Raw genomic sequence first — 15,765 nt, 5'->3', positions numbered from 1 at the left:
CGATGTGGCCGTGTTTTGCCGCGACAAATTGAGCGTTTTTGAAACAGTGTTAATGATTAAAAACTGCTGTCAAGCAACCAGGGCTTCTGTTAATTGGCAGAAATGTGTTGGGATTTGGCGTGGCTTTTAATTAAGGCGCGAGACCGTGAAAATATACATTTTTTTTTCTGACGCGTTCCTTGTGCCTTGGGGTGCCTCTTCAACACTATAAAAAAAAGAAAACAAAAAAAAAACAGTACGTATTGGCTAGCAGTGATTGATGAAGCCAGGCAGACAGTGCGTAAATTTAACGGAAATGCATTATCAGTTTTTACTTCCGCCACAGTGCGCAATGTGTTTTTAATCGCAAAAATGTGGTACGTCCTTCAAGCCATCACCTTTTCCCTTATGAATCTCCAGAAGCTACACCGTATTTTTCCGGTATTTATATGTCAGTCTAGGTGGGAGAAACTCAGCCGGGACAACTTTTTTTGTCGTGTTTCTGAAGGTGGTCTTCCGCTGTCGCACCTCTGGATAGACAAGTTGTCTCCCGTTTTATGTTTCTCCGAGATTAAGCAGATCCTTTTCTACGTACAGTGTTACAAACGAGACTGTCTCAACATGTGCCTCCGTTTATTGTTTCGTCGTGTAATCTTGAGTTTGGCCGACCCAGTGCGTTCTTGAACGAAGTCGTCACCGCGTTCCAGTTTTGTCGGTTTGTTTTTCATTAGATTATCTGTCTGGAGTGACGCAGAAACGTTTAAGTCGAGATTTATATGACGCTCTTTTTCCTGTGCCTTTGTACGGCTCTAGGTGCTGCGAACGCCGTGAGCCAGACGTTCTAAGCCGAGTTAAGAAAATGCACGTTCAGCCAGCGGCGAAAACCTTCTTTTTTTTAAGCTTCTGTGAGGCATGGCAGGGCTGAGGCAGGGCGTAGAAATGATAATTAGGGACTTTATTGAAGAGCTTAGAGGATTACATGTTCAGAGGGCTAGAGGCGAAGGGGTCTGTCACACAAAGCGAAGTAAGCGGGCACGGAATGAAAACACAGCAAAGGAGGCGGGGAAGAGCTGTCTGAGAATGCGGAGGGGAGTGAGGGGAGACACTTGAGATGGCGGTGGCGACAGCGTACGGGCGAGAGGGAAAGGCTTGGGAAGCTTAGTGAGTGCGGTGAGCTGGTGGTTTGGCGTTGCGGTCTTGCGGTGGGGAGACCGTGGGGCCCTTCGAGGGGGGCTCGTGCTATACGACGTGGGCTCGCTCACATCCCACCCCTCCCAAAGCTGTCCAAGTCCACTTGGGAGAGCATTAGTCACTCAAAAAGTCTCGAAGCCAGGAAGGAGGCCTTCGAGCACGCTCTGAGCGCGCTAGAGGCGTTTGTTCTTCCGCGACTGGGTCAATGGAGTCGGGGCTTGTTAGGTGGGAGTCGTTTTGCATATCCTCAGGATGCGCGGGGGAAACCATTTGACTGTCCCGTTCGAGGAGTACGTCTTGGCTGTCGGGCGGAGATTCTCCTGAGGGCACGAGCAGGGTTTCGTCGACGTAGGGGTGATGAAACTGCTTGATCTGGCTTGCGTGGGCGACTTTCGTGTCGGTTGCCGTACGCGACTCGCCGTCGTCGCTGTACGAGACACGCTGCAGAAGATACGTTGTCGGCGTCTTCAGTTCGAGAATCTGGTAGGGCCCTTTAAAACGGGGTGCCATCTTTTCGCAGGTGGTTGTGACAGGCTCTTGGCGGCGTAACCAAACAAGCTGTCCGGGATGAAAGAATGAAAGTGCTGTTGCTCGCGATGTGCGCGGTCGTACCGCTGGCGACGACCATCTCTTGCACTCTCCGCGTTGGCGGAAGCCTGCGACCTAGTCGCGCAGAGGTTGAGGAGACGATCCTCAAGGCTGGTTGTGCTCACAGGGCAATGTCGTTGGCGGGGGAGCTTGGGCGTATAGCCGTAGAGAAGCTCGAAGGGCGAAAACTGCAACGACGCGTTGTATGCAGTGTTCACTGCGAAGGCAGCCTGCGTAAGCTGCCTTTCCCATGTTTCCGGCTGAGCACCACAAAGCTTTCTGAGCACTGCGACGAGGGTTGCGTTGTTCCTTTCAACGAGGCCATTGCTGGCTGCTCTGTAAGCCACTGAATAGTGCAGGGTGACTCCATGATGGGCCATGAAGCGCAGGAACTGCCTGGACTCAAATGCACGTTCGTGGTCAGGGGCGCCATACACATGGAATACTTCGTGGAGGTGGCGTATGACTTCCGATGCCAACGTGGTTGCTACTGCGGCAGGGACGATGTACCAAGTAGCGAAGTCGATAACATTCAGAATGTACTTGGAACTGTCGGCTGAGCACATGGAGACGTGATCCATTGCGATTATGCTGAAAGGCCGTTCGGTGGTTGGCATGGAGCCCATGAGTCCGACCGATTTCGTTGTAGGCCTGTTGTTCAGCTGGCAGGTGAGGCATGACTCGACGTAGTGCAAGATGGTCGCTGACACGCATGGCCACCAGTAGCGGCACTCGACCTTGGAGAGGATTCTAGTGAGGTCCATGTGTCCGCTGCCGTCATGACAAAGTTCCAAGACGTGTTGACGCATTTTGGCCGGCACTACGATGACATTGAGGTCAGCGGAAAGGCGGCGGTAGAGGACGTCGTCTAAGACGAGGTACTCGTCGTTGGCATCACCGCTCGAGGTGAGTTGTTGGCGAATGACGGAGCAGTCACTGTCTTCTCTTTGCTTGTCAGCAAGCGCAGTGGTAGGTGTGACTGTAGCACAAGAAAGGCGAGATAGCATGTCTGCTACCACATTCTGACGTCCGGGCCGGTGTTGCACCGTGAAGTCAAATTTTGTAAGGTCCATGAGCGTGCCAGTGAAGCGCCGCGAGGGCTTCAGGCTCGATGTCAGGCAGGCGACTGTCCAGTTGTCTTTGATGAGGCAAAACTTCAGGCCGATGAGGTACTGGCGAAATTTTTGGGTAATTGCCAAGTGGACTGCTATGCACTCCCACATATTGCTGTGAAGGGGTTGCTCGCGGGTCGAGAGTGTGCGGCTTGCATATTCAACGACGACTTCTCTTCCGTTCTGCGTCTGCGTGAGTACAGCACCAAGGCCAACCCCAGATGCATCGGTGGCCAGCGTAGTGGGTGCTGCGGGGTCGAAGTACGCCAAGATCGGGGCTGAGGTGAGGCTGTGGCGAATTTTTTGGAAGGCACATTCGCACGCTGGCGTCCACTCGAACAGTCCCGAACGGATGATCGATTGAAGTGGAGCGGTGACTTTGGCGAAGTCCTTGATGAACCGACGATAAAATCCGGCTGTTTGGACCCATGACAGAACGGCTTTCGGAGTCTGAGGCGTGAGGATCCGATTCAGGGCCTCCACTTTCGCGGGGTCCGGAAGCTTTCCTTGCGAAGACAGGATGAATCCCAAGAATCTGATCGATTCGACTCCAAACTTGCACTTGGTGAGAGACACTTTGAGTCCGCTGTGCAGTCAGAGGGTCAGAACTTCCTCAAGCAGATCCAAGAACTCGGCGAAGCTCGTTGCGAAAAGCAGGACATCGTCGAGGTAGACTCTTGCGCCGCATTTTGGATGACGTGGCTTGAGGCTTTTAAAGATGGTGTTCATTGTCCTCTGGAAGGTTGCAGGGGCATTTTTCAAGCCAAACGGCATTCTGGTCCACTCGTAGGCTCCCTGATGCGTCACGAAAGCGGTTTTGTCATGATGCTCTGGGCGGAGGCCGATCTGCCAATAGGCACACTTGAGATCTAGGGATGCAAACAAGTAACATCCGGCAACGTCGTTCATGAGATCATCTGCGAGGGGAAGGGGCTGGACGACGCTGATGGTCAGCTTGTTGAGCGGTATATAATTTACACAAAGGCGCTTCTTGTTCTCGTGGGTCACGACAACAACGGGAAATCCCCATGGTCCAATCGACGGTACGATGATTTCCTTCTGAAGGAGCTGCACTGTTTGCTCTTCAATGAACGAACGGTCGTCGGAAGTGCAACGATACGGCTGACGGCTGTAGGGCCGTGCACCTTGCACAAGGTCGATGGTATGCTCTACCTTGTCATAGAGCCTGAGGTCATGGTCACTGGGGGCGAAGAGTAGTGCGTGTCGCTCGAGAATGGCTTGAACTCGATTGCGTTCGTCGGGAAGCAGTTGCGTGCCGATTACCGCCGGCTGGGGCAGAATCGCACTGGTCTGTGGTTCTTGGCAAGGCGTAATGTGCGTGGCAGTTAATCCTAACAGTGACCATGCTGGCTGTTCGTCTGGGAAGATTGGGGAAGTCTGCAGTCCGTCAGGAGCACAGGGCATGCGAGACTTACTCAGGGCGGAGTTCTCGAGCAAGACTGCGTTGGCCATTCGCGGCAGTAGGTTTCCCTGGCAGTCTATGATGATGTTGTTGCCTGGGTGGCGAAGCTGCGATGGAAGTGGAGGGCGGACGAGCAGCTCCACTTTTGACGCACAGAATCAGTCCTCCCCTAAGATCAATGGCAAAACGTTTGGGGGTAAAACTGCTGCTTCCACCAGTCCGGATATGGCTCCGACGGAGATGCGAATGCAAACGGAGCCAATCGGGGTCACAGAGCTTCCTCCAACCACCACGAGTGGGGGTTTATTCCAAGGGAGCAAGTTCAGATGTCTGACGAGATGTAAAGAAATTATGCTCATCTTCGAGCCGCTGTCGGGAAATTCATCAACCAGGCCCACGCCAGCGACTGTGACGGGGACGATCATGCATGCGAATTTAGTTCTTCAGGGGGATAGGTGCTGAAGGCCGTGGCGTTAGGCTGTGTGCTTGAGGTGACCTGATTTGGGGTTCGTGATTTTCGAGGCCGGGGGCATTTGTTGGCGAGATGGCCAGGGTTTTGGCAGTTGTAACAAATGGCTGTTGCCAAGTCCTGTCCTGAGCGAAAGGCTGGGGCTCCATTTCTCGCTTCAATGTCCCGGTATCGAGAATTTTGTTGCTCAATTGGAAGCGTTGAGATTCGTTGCGGTCGCTGGGGCTGCGGGACTGACGATGTATTAGTGCCAGGGCTTATGAGAGGCGCGGGCGCGGCGGCGAAAGGCTGTGATGGGCGTGGTCGAGGCGAGGGCAGGTTTGGAGCGGCGGAAGCTCCGGGCGCAGGGGGCGTCGTAGGGCTTCGATTGTGATCCAGGGTGCGGTCAAGATCCGTGAAGATGGTCATGAAGAGTGACACGGTGCTTGGACGCTGCACCGCAATGGCAGTGGCGACTTGCCTATCGCGGAGACCCTGAATCACGTACTCAAGTCGCCGTTGGTCGGTTAGGGTGACGGGACACCTCGCGATGATCTTGAGCTTCGCGAGCGTGTAATTGACAAGGCTCTCACCCTGTGCTTGTTGTCGAGCGGCCACTCGTGTCTGCCACTGAATGAGGGAAAGCTGTTCGCCGAATTGTGCCTGGAAGGCTCCTTTCCATTCGAGCTAGGTCTTGAATTGCTTCCCGGTTGTGACTTTCCAATCGGCGGCTGGTCCTCGGAGTTTTTCCAGCGCGATGGCTAGCAGGGTTGAGGGCTCCCACGAGGCAAGTTGTTGGGTGCGCTCGAGGTCTTCCAGCCATCGGCGAGCGGAAATCCCTCCGTCTCCGCTGAACGCGGCGATCATAGAAGACAAATCCGGAAGGGTTGTCCCGTTTACGGATCTTGCCGGGATCTGGAGGCTTTGTTGTAGGTATGCAGTCAACAACTGCATATTGAGGACGGGATCGGCTGTAAAGGTAGGCATGGTTGATGTGCCTGGCTGCCCCGCTGAACTGGAGTCGGACGGAAGAACTCCATGGGCGTTGGCTTCGGGTAGTGGCTTTCTTTCGGCGATGTTGTTTAGAAGACGCTGAATAATTTCCTCTTTGTTGCCGGTATTATCCAATTGGCGTCGACCGAGTTCTTCACGGATGAGATCCGCCTTGAAGTCGGAGCTCTGCGGCAGTGGCTTCCTCCCAGTTGATGAGCGGCATGGCGGAAGGGAGAAGGGGCAAAGAGGGCGTTGGCTGGTTGAGGCGAGTGGGCGAGTCGGCAAGGTTTCGAAGGGCGAGAAAGACTTTTAGAAAGACTCGCTAGTTTCAAGTTCTTGAGGTCGAATGCGCCAGATGTGAGGCATGGCAGGGCTGAGGCAGGGCGTAGAAGTGATAATTAGGGACTTTATTGAAGAGCTTAGAGGATTACGTGTTAAGAGGGCTAGAGGCGAAGGCGGTCTGTCACAGAAAGCGAAGTAAGCGGGCACGGAACGAAAACACAGCGAAGAAGGCAGGGAAGAGCTGTCTGGGAATGCGGAGGGGAGTGAGGGGAGGCACTTGAGATGGCGGTGGCGAGAGCGTACGGGCGAGAGGGAAAGGCTTGGGAAGCATAGTGAGTGCGGTGAGCTGGTGGTTTGGCGTTGCGGTCTTGCGGTGGGGAGACCGTGGGGCCCATCGAGGGGGGCTCGTGCGATACGACGTGGGCTCGCTCACACTTCATACAAATACGCTGCCTGGGAAGATGTGGTTAAAAGACAAAGGAACTTTTGTACCATGGGGCGATCATTGCTTTTTACGTAAAAACCCGAAAGAATTAAGCATGCTTTTCTAGAATGTTGCAATGCCCTGTTCTTCTGGGCTGTTTTATAGAGAACTATTAAAAAAGATCTACCTGTAAGTAACCCCCGATGGTATTAGATTTTGTAGCGTTAGCTACACTGGCCGAGGTCGAGCAGTTTCGCGTGGCTCTCAAAGAGCCGCGCAAAAGTGCTCCTCGGGCAAGCGCGAGGAGCAGTGACGTCACACGGCGCACAGCTGGCGCGCCGGAGCCGCCGCCGCCGCGCGCTCCGCCCCCACCGCCGCGCCTCGCCAGTGTTCACATTCCAGAGGAGTGACGTCACTGGCGCCGCCGCGTGCCCAGCTGTCCGCCTCCGTTGCGCAGTAGCCAAGTCTGACGCTGCACCGGAGCCGCTTGGTAGCGCCTCTGATTTTGTGCGCACAAGCTCACGCCACGTGTATCCTGGCATAGCCAAGCTAAACCACCACAAGTTTTTAAACACAAATCTGAATGACATTGTTCCATTAGATATGATCATGCTTATCGGTCTTTACAGTATTTGGCGAAGTCGTGTGTCTGTTAGACACGCGGATGTTAACGCACTCTGTTCGAAAGTATTTCACGCAGACGGTATGCGAATCGACAGCAGCCTGCCTACGCTTGAAGAATTGAAAAGTTTGGAGGATCGTTTTAAATCGAAAACCTTTTATCTCTGAAAGAGAAAATGCACCCTCCATTTGATTGTGTTTGAACGTTCATATGTGTGTGTTACCTGTACCTCACCTTTAAAAAAAAAAATTCCTTTGCGCGACCTAGTCAATAACGTGTCTGGCTTACAATCAAAGGGTTTCGGGTTCGAATCCCGCCTTAAATTTTTAAAATATTTCTTTATGGCAAATGAATTACTTTACAAAGGGAAACAATTTGAGATGTGCCGCGATCTTTAATTCGCCTTACATGTCATGTTTTGCACTCACGTTCATTCCACGCGTGATGCCACCCTTCACGCGAGCGTTGTTGGTTAATGTAGTAGCTTGGGCGAGTTGGTTGCTGATATTAACACACACTATAGCGCACTATTGTAAACGTACCCTCACTGCTTACACACGAAAAGAAAGCAAAATTCAAACGAACCGCGCTGACCGACAACTCATTTCGTTTAATGATCAGGAAAAAACAGAGAAATTAACCGAAGAAGTCTCGGTTGGCTACTCTGCGTGGGGATGGGGAGTGGGATAATGGGGGCAGGGAAGAGGAAAAAATAAAGGCAGCAAAATACAGAGCGCATACAGTCTGGTGCAACAAATCAGTTATCGCAGAATTGTGAGAATTTGTAAATATGTACACAATGAAAAGAAAAAAAAAAGAAAAAAAGATCGCTTTTGTAATGCGGCAGTGTTAGAGTTAAAAGCCCGTCTTCATGTATAACAGTCTGTAGCATTCAACATTGTGTTCGGTCGAGTTCAACCGTGAGGACCGACAACTCGTTTTTATTTACTTTGTCTTCTTCTAACTCTTGCACTACCGAATTTCCCGAATCATGCGCACCGATCTCTTAGACGCCTAACAATTTATTTTTCGAAGACGATTTGCTACATCCCCTCTCGGTCTACCTACACTTGACCTTTATTACCTGAAAAAAAAAAACAAAAAAAAACGAAAAAACTTATCTACAGAAGAAAGGTGTTTGCATTGGGTCGTATATAGCTCTAGTGCTAAGGGATCTCTACCTCGCCCACCAGGACAGACGATTGAACAATTGCCTTGACTCCCCCAGAGTTGCCAGACTATTTTAGTACGTTGACGATTATTTGATCATTCTTGACGCCGAGAACAGCAATTTTTTTTGCAACCACTGTGGATGGCGTTCTATCAACTTTTAAAAATGTCCGAAACCATTGGATGTCACTCATGAGCTTCCGGAAGAAAGATCTATCCGATTTCTAGATCTCAGGCTCTATTTCCGACACACTTATATATGCTGGACATATGAGCCAAGAGGTAAAAAAACAATTCTTCCGTTCAATTCGGCCCATGCATTCTAAGCTAGTAAAAAGAGGAGTCGTAAAATTATGTCGAAACAACGCTCTTCAAAAATCCTGCGGGCACTCTATTTCAGTAAGCTTTGATGCCCAAATTTCAAGATTAACGTCCGCCGGGTATGCCATCTCTTTATTAACACCGATTGCAGAGAGCATCTTGAAAACAACAGAAAAATACAGGAACATCTGTCACTCCAAGAGGCAGAGTAGAACCACGAGACCTGTCGTTCTTCCCTACTTCCACAGGTTCTCTCATGGCATCAAGAAAATCGCTAACAAGTTCAACATCAACATCGCCTTCTCTGCTCCAAATAAGCTTGCCAACCAGTGCAAACAAGTCAACTCACCACATTCCCACCCAACAATAAGCTGTACCAAAAAACATCAGAACAGCTTCGTTGAGTGCGCAGAGCAAGTGGTGTATTCATTTCCCCTTTCGTGCGGGAAAATGTACATAGGGCAGGACTGGACGATGCCTTAATTATAGGCTCCGTGAACACAAAAACAATAGCGCCACACCTAACTCTTGCCATCAGGGCATCCACTGCCGTGATTGTGGGTGCGAGGTTAACCTGCCATCTTGTACAGTTTTAGACAGGAACAGTAACCAATTAACAAGAGAAATTATTGAAGCCGAATACATTGCCAGGAATTATGAAAACTGTATCAGTACACCTTCTTTAAATCTGACAGAAAAAGAGAAAAAATTGTTAGGCGTCTAGGAGATCGGTGCGCGTGATTCGGGAAGAATGGTAGTGCACGAGGTAGAAGAAGACAAAGTATATAAAAACAAGTTGTCAGTCAGCGCAGTTCATTTGAATTTTGCTTTCTTTTCGTGTGTAAGGAGTGAGTGTACGTTTGCAATAGTAGGCTGATGTGTGCGTTGTTGGTTGTTTGAAATTCCCGCGCGAGGTCATGCCGCTGGGACTTCATGACTCTATCGAGCAGTCAGGATTTTAGTCAGGATTTTCGCGGCACGCCACCGACGTCGGCTTTTCCGTAACACGAGCTCCGTAACTCTATCGTGTTAAAATGCTTTAGAATACACCTGTCATGCCGCCTTTGACGCCCTCGATGTTTTCAACGCCTCTACCTCTTGCTTTGTCTTGGGCAAAAGTACATGGTATTAAAAACTGTTCTCTACCGCATAACCGTCTCTCTGCCTCTCATTTGTGACAATACATCTGTGCTGCCAGCTGGTGTTTGTTCTATGTTTTTGTGTGTTATAAATTCTCGTTCATGGCAACCTCGCGTACTTGTAGTGTTCCTGTCAATGCACGTCGTTCGCCATTAACGTGCCGGATGCTCTCTGCGCTCTGACAGTCGAAACCCAGCTTTCGACACAGCTGGCTGTTCTTGTTCGAGGGTTTGAGCCTCTCTGACTTGTTTGCAACATCGGCGTGCGTCGCTTCCATTCTGCCTCTTCCTACCTCTATCTCGGACTCGCCTGGTACGTATTTACTTTCGGTCGTGAGCCTGCCAACAAAAAAAGCTCAGCGCGAGCTAAATAAGCTCGACGTCTTTTTGTTTAGTTATTTTTTACGAAGAAAGCACTGGCATACAAAAACTGCTAGGGTGAGATGGGGTGGGCTCTGAAGAAGCATCCACCTGAGCCTTTGCCATCGGCATTTCTATTTATTTAATCATTCAAAGTAGCTCACAGGCCTGTCGACATTGCATGAGGGGGGACTGTACAGTCTGATTAACATGGATAAGGAATGGCAGTGAGCACGCCGACTCCATACAAACAATAATATCACAGGTGGCCAAATTACACATTTATTATAATTAAACTACATTAATAATTACTTTCCTAAGAAAGACTGAAGTGTAATATAATTACATTAAAAATTACCACCGCACAAAAGTAATGAATTACAATTAAAAATTACCGTATAAAAGTAATGAAATTACTTTCAAATTACTGTTTCATATATTTTAATGGAGGAGCTAAACAAAAAGAAAGCGCGCACTTTGCTGTGCATTTGCAAAGTAACAACCATCAACCTCACACCAAGCTAGCGGGAAAAAACCAAAGACAGATTAGGCGAACCCACGTGCCCTCCCAAACCGAACCGACTGACCTTAGGTCTGTCTATGTTGTGGGTTCACGCTTTTCTGAAATACCTACTGAGCACGCTGTCGATCCCCGAATACGTCTGGGTTTGGATTGCCTTTGCTATTGATTATTCCTGTTGTTTGTCTCCTTTTCGTGAACTTCGGAGTAGATAATATTCAATGGGGACAAAGTTTATGTTTGGGGAAGCCTATTCTTGGGCACAGCAACACAAACCCAGCAGGATTTAGGTGGCAGGACCGTCTAGTCCGACAAAGAGTGCCCTCAAGCAACGCTCAGATAAAGGCACCGAGTCCGACCGTCGCACGATCCAGCGGCCACAAACGAGAACCACATATGTAAATGTTTTTCCTTACTTTTTAAATAAGTTTTATTTTCTTGCAAATTCAAGAACTGCTGGTTTTTTTGTACATTTCTTGGCAAATCAAAAACATGCCTGAAATATCAAAAAATATTTACGATTCTAATTCCAATTACCGCCAGTAGACTAATTTATTACATTACTAAGTTACCCGCATAAAAAGTAATGAAATACATTACAACTTACTCTCAAAAGTAATTTATATATTGTAATTCAATTACACTAATTTTATTACCGATACCTCCGAATAATACACAATTGCGCGCATCAACTTGAACCAAACATTTGCACAGCTGGGCGACAGAAAGCACATAATGACAAAACATTATACACCCCTCCGGTGACATCTCGAGTAATGCAAAATGAAGATACAGTGCCCAGTTCACAAGGAAATAACATCGTTATACAATTTTAATTAGCTAAAATATATGCTGTGGTTAGCTCTGAACGAAAATATGCTGGATCGGAAACTGTAACAACGGCCTCGGGAAGATCATTCCAGAGCTTGATGGCACGTGGCCGGGAAGATTTATTGAATGACAATGGTGTCCCAAAGATGCATTTAAAACTCTTTGTGTTAAAGTTACCTGATTCCTTGTCCAGGTGCTCCAGATGCAAGAACAAAGTCCCACCGGGGCTGTGGCATAATCGGTGAATTAAGCAAAGGAGAGAAATGTTACGTCGAGTTTCCAGTAGACAGATAGAATAATTTTGCTTTATCAGTGACATGATGTCGAAACGCGAATACGATAAAGAAATGAAGCGGGCAGCTCGGTTTTGAATGGATTCGATTTTATTAATGAGGTAGGTTTGGTGATATGTATTGCCACTACTAAAAATATTAGTATAAACGAGCCGGAAAAAGTTCTACCTACGGCTGACTTTGCAGTAGCGCAAATAAAGCGGGAATGTTGAAACGGCTCGGAGGGTCAAGGTTAGGGGTCAAGATCCACTATAGCCTCGTTCTCGATGTCTTAAAGACACCACAGCGACACGAATAGCTATTTTCCCGCTCTAGTTGTCGATTTCATCAGCTAATTTTTTAACGTGAAAAGTCTATTTGGCTAGGTGTACGACATTTGCTGAAGCCCATTAAGTGAAGCCTGGATAAAAGGGTGGTCTCGGGGCTCGACACTAATTGGTTGAAGGTTGGGAGAGGAGGCGTGAGGGTTAACGGTGAGGTCATGGGACTAGGGATGGAGTGAGGAGGCGAGGTGGGCGAGGAGTGGGTTAGAAGTTTCTAGAAGATGACCTGGTTTAACATTTCAAGTGAACACATTATCTGATGAAGAGCGCCGTAAGCCTAGGTGCCCGGCTGAACAGGCTAGACGTGGTACTAAACGATGATACAAACGTGTCTGATGCTAAAACGTTTTAGATATGTAAAAATATTGGTCTAAAAATCCGCCATTAAATTGTTTAGTTTACAGTGCGCGCTATTGCTTCTTGCCTCGCGATAAGGTTGGTTTTTAGAGTTTTTGTTTACGGTCGGTTAAGTTGAAATTGGAGCTGTTTCACTGGACTTCGAAGAAAAGCTCTCGGCGATTTTTAGCTGATGTTTGGGAGCCTGTCTTTACTAAAGCCTGTGTCACACTGCGCGTGCATCATACAAAGCACAGTCTGCAAACACGAATGACCGCAATATTTGTGTTTCAAATGCCGTGCGCGATGTTCCCCTTTTGAACCCATTGCCACGCGGCATTCGAAGCACGGATCTCGCATTGACTCGCGTTCGAATCTGTATGCAGACTGTCTTTTGTAGGATGTATAAGCACTGTTACCCCCGCTTGAGGGTCCTATTGGGCAGGGGTGGCGCGACTAAATTTGAGAGAGTTCCCAACTGCTCGGTTGGGGTCATGTGGTTCACGTGCCGAGCTTTCGATACACGATGTGAGGAGTGGGCAAAGGCGTCGATAGCCCGCAAGCATCCCCAAACTGTCCTCAGTGTCCCTTCCCGCTGTACTCCTCACCACGCGACAAAGCATGCATAGGTCCGTAGTAGACTTCTGCGATAAAATTGCAGGTCTCCATGGTTTTAGTTGCTGCCTCCCTTAACTCTAGGCTGTCTAGGAAATGAATGGATAGATTAATGGATGAATGAATGGATGGATGTATGAATGGATACGGTTGAACACTTTCAATCGGGCGACGGCTTGAGCCACGTAGGAAAATCTTATATTCCAACAATCAGCGAACCTCCGATTTAATTCTGATTTAATGAAGAAGGGCAAAGAATATCAAATCGCCGCTAAGCCCTAGCATTGATTAACCATTCTTCAGAACCGCATGTTACAATTCGTGTGACTGCGTAGCCTCTTCGGAACCTGGTGAGCCCAATTTTCGCCCTATGACGGGGAAAAAAAAACCGTAACAAAAATTTACTTTTTCCTGGACTGATGCCACTAGTCTGATAACCTGTTTTTTTTTTTTGTGATTTCCGCTTTTCCAACGTATGTTTACCTTTACGTCGTTGTCTTTAAATCCCAAAGCTTGGACTAAATCGGTATCACCTTGAGCAACTGCAGGGTGGACTTCTTTACAATAAAATATTAAATGAGCTGTGAAATGATTTTAACGTTGAAAGATTTTACAGTTTGTATTTTTAGATTCATTATCTAGGCGAAGTGAAAAAAGAAAACGAAAAAACATGCCACATTCCCCAAAATAATGTTATATCGCTGCAGTACTGCAAAAAAAAAAAAAAACACAAAAAAACAACAACAAAATTACCGATCTGTAGCTGCGTTTGGCGGTTAGGGGAACTACGGTAGCTCGTTCATGGCCTACTCGGAAACATGAAGCGGGGATACCGCTGTGCGTCGTCTCCTACTGGCATGACTTCGGCCACACGTTAAGAAGCACGGATCTCAACGACGCAAGCTCGTTTACGGCTGAGCCGGACCTTCCTTGTTTTTATTCTATCAAGGCCGAGAAAACCCCGATAACTTTTTGTTTTGTAGTCACTAACACAAATATTTGCTGCTACAAAAAAAAAAAAAAATCAAGTTGTACACCTTGGCTACTAAGCAGCTCGCGAAAGTTGGTACCGTCGGTTGAACGTCAGTGCACTGCACGTTGAACTGAAGTTTCTGGGTGTATTTTGTGCGACGGAGGGGGCGTTAGAATATACACTTTTTTTTCTTAGAGTAAGGACACTAAGAATGGAGATGCCGGAGGTGAGAATGTGCATTGCATATGGCACACAACTGTCAGCGGGTAAGAGGCAAATCCAACAAGTCGTGTTTTGGTGAGCGTCGCGAGGCCATTTTTTTTACCCACGCCTGCCTTTGCGCTCGCGGGCTGGGGTTAGGAGACCCCAGTTTTAAACTAATACATATACCGTGGCGCTCTTATACCGGTTCCCATGCTTTCGAGAATTACAGAGGTGTCCGTTGCTAAAAACCCAGTAACATTTAAGATTACGTGGGTGATTTTCAGCAATGATTTCCAACGTCTCCAGCGAAATGGCCTTTTCAGCGAGCTTGGACATCTTATCCTTGAGTTCGGGAGCGTCCCACAATGCCGAGGTTGGTATTCAATCATTTGTTTTCTCAAATACGCGGCGTAAAAAAAATAAACAATATTTTAATAATACTCGTTACAATAAATTTCCAAGTTCAACGAAAAAATATAAGCAGAAAGACGAAAACACGGAAGCAAATTAAACAATGCCGCAGCAGTCTTAAGCATGTATGATACTCTCATCGTATTCGTTACTTTCGCACTCGGGGAGATGATCCTGGTGACAATGTCTGCAAAAACAAAACATAAACCAGGGAACAGAAGAATGTCGTACCCAGAGTAATGACTGGCTGTAGACACTATAAGTTATTAGAAACTCGAACTTTGGAAAATAGATTTCCACGTGAGTGAGAGACACTACAGAAAACGAATACCAAACTTCTTTTCAATACACTAGCACTATGAGGTATGTACAAAGGCGTTCCACAGTGTCGGCCATTTGGAAAAAGTTACTATCAGTGGCGGGACGAGAAGTGCGGGACATCCTATTTTTTATTCGTGGTCTCTCGCACGCGCTTGTTGGGCTTTAGCAGCTCGCGCATGTGCTTGAACCTCAGAAGGCGCCGAAGTCAGGGTAGGAACCTCGCTCTGAAAGCGGGACAACCGAAACTCCTCTCCACTGTTCTCATCTTGTTATGGACAAAAGTATTGTAGATCAAACGAAACAACCGAGGATGTTTTTTTTAATATTTATATTCATCACATTTTAGATTGTTACGCACCCAAATCTAAACAATCTAGTGCTTCACAAAAACAGAGACGCACAAGGCCTGTGTGCTCTCCGTGAACGCCACGTTTTATGATAAGGCCCCGCTGCCCAAAGGCTTAGACATTTCGTTTTCGCGGGGAGGACAGACCCTGGAATGTAGCTTGGAGGGGGCAAGAGAAAAAAAAAGGAAGGGAGAAAAAGCCTTTTAAGGCCTTTTCGTAAGCCTGCTCTAGCGGAAGCGGGCACAGCAGTCCATCAGTTTTTTTATTGAGACAGCATGTTCTGTGCTACCTTGATCACAGTTAGCGGAAACGCCGGAGCGCGTGGCAGCGGGTACTATCAGAGCAGCCTAACGGCCCGGCGCGCAAGTTCCAGCGCATGCGCATCGCGCCTGCTGAGGGAATATGCTCTCATCGCGCGCATCGCGTCATCAGAGCGCTCGCGCGTCGTCTGCTACGGGCGTCGTCTTCTACGCGAAGCATGTCGCATGGAAGCGCAGGGGTTAAAATGCGTGTAGATGAACTTATCAGCCCACGGGCAT

Source organism: Ixodes scapularis, unplaced genomic scaffold, assembly GCF_016920785.2.
Source record: "Ixodes scapularis isolate PalLabHiFi unplaced genomic scaffold, ASM1692078v2 PGA_scaffold7__128_contigs__length_106722199, whole genome shotgun sequence".
NCBI classification, from domain to species: Eukaryota; Metazoa; Arthropoda; class Arachnida; order Ixodida; family Ixodidae; genus Ixodes; species Ixodes scapularis.
This window is presented reverse-complemented; position numbering follows the sequence as displayed.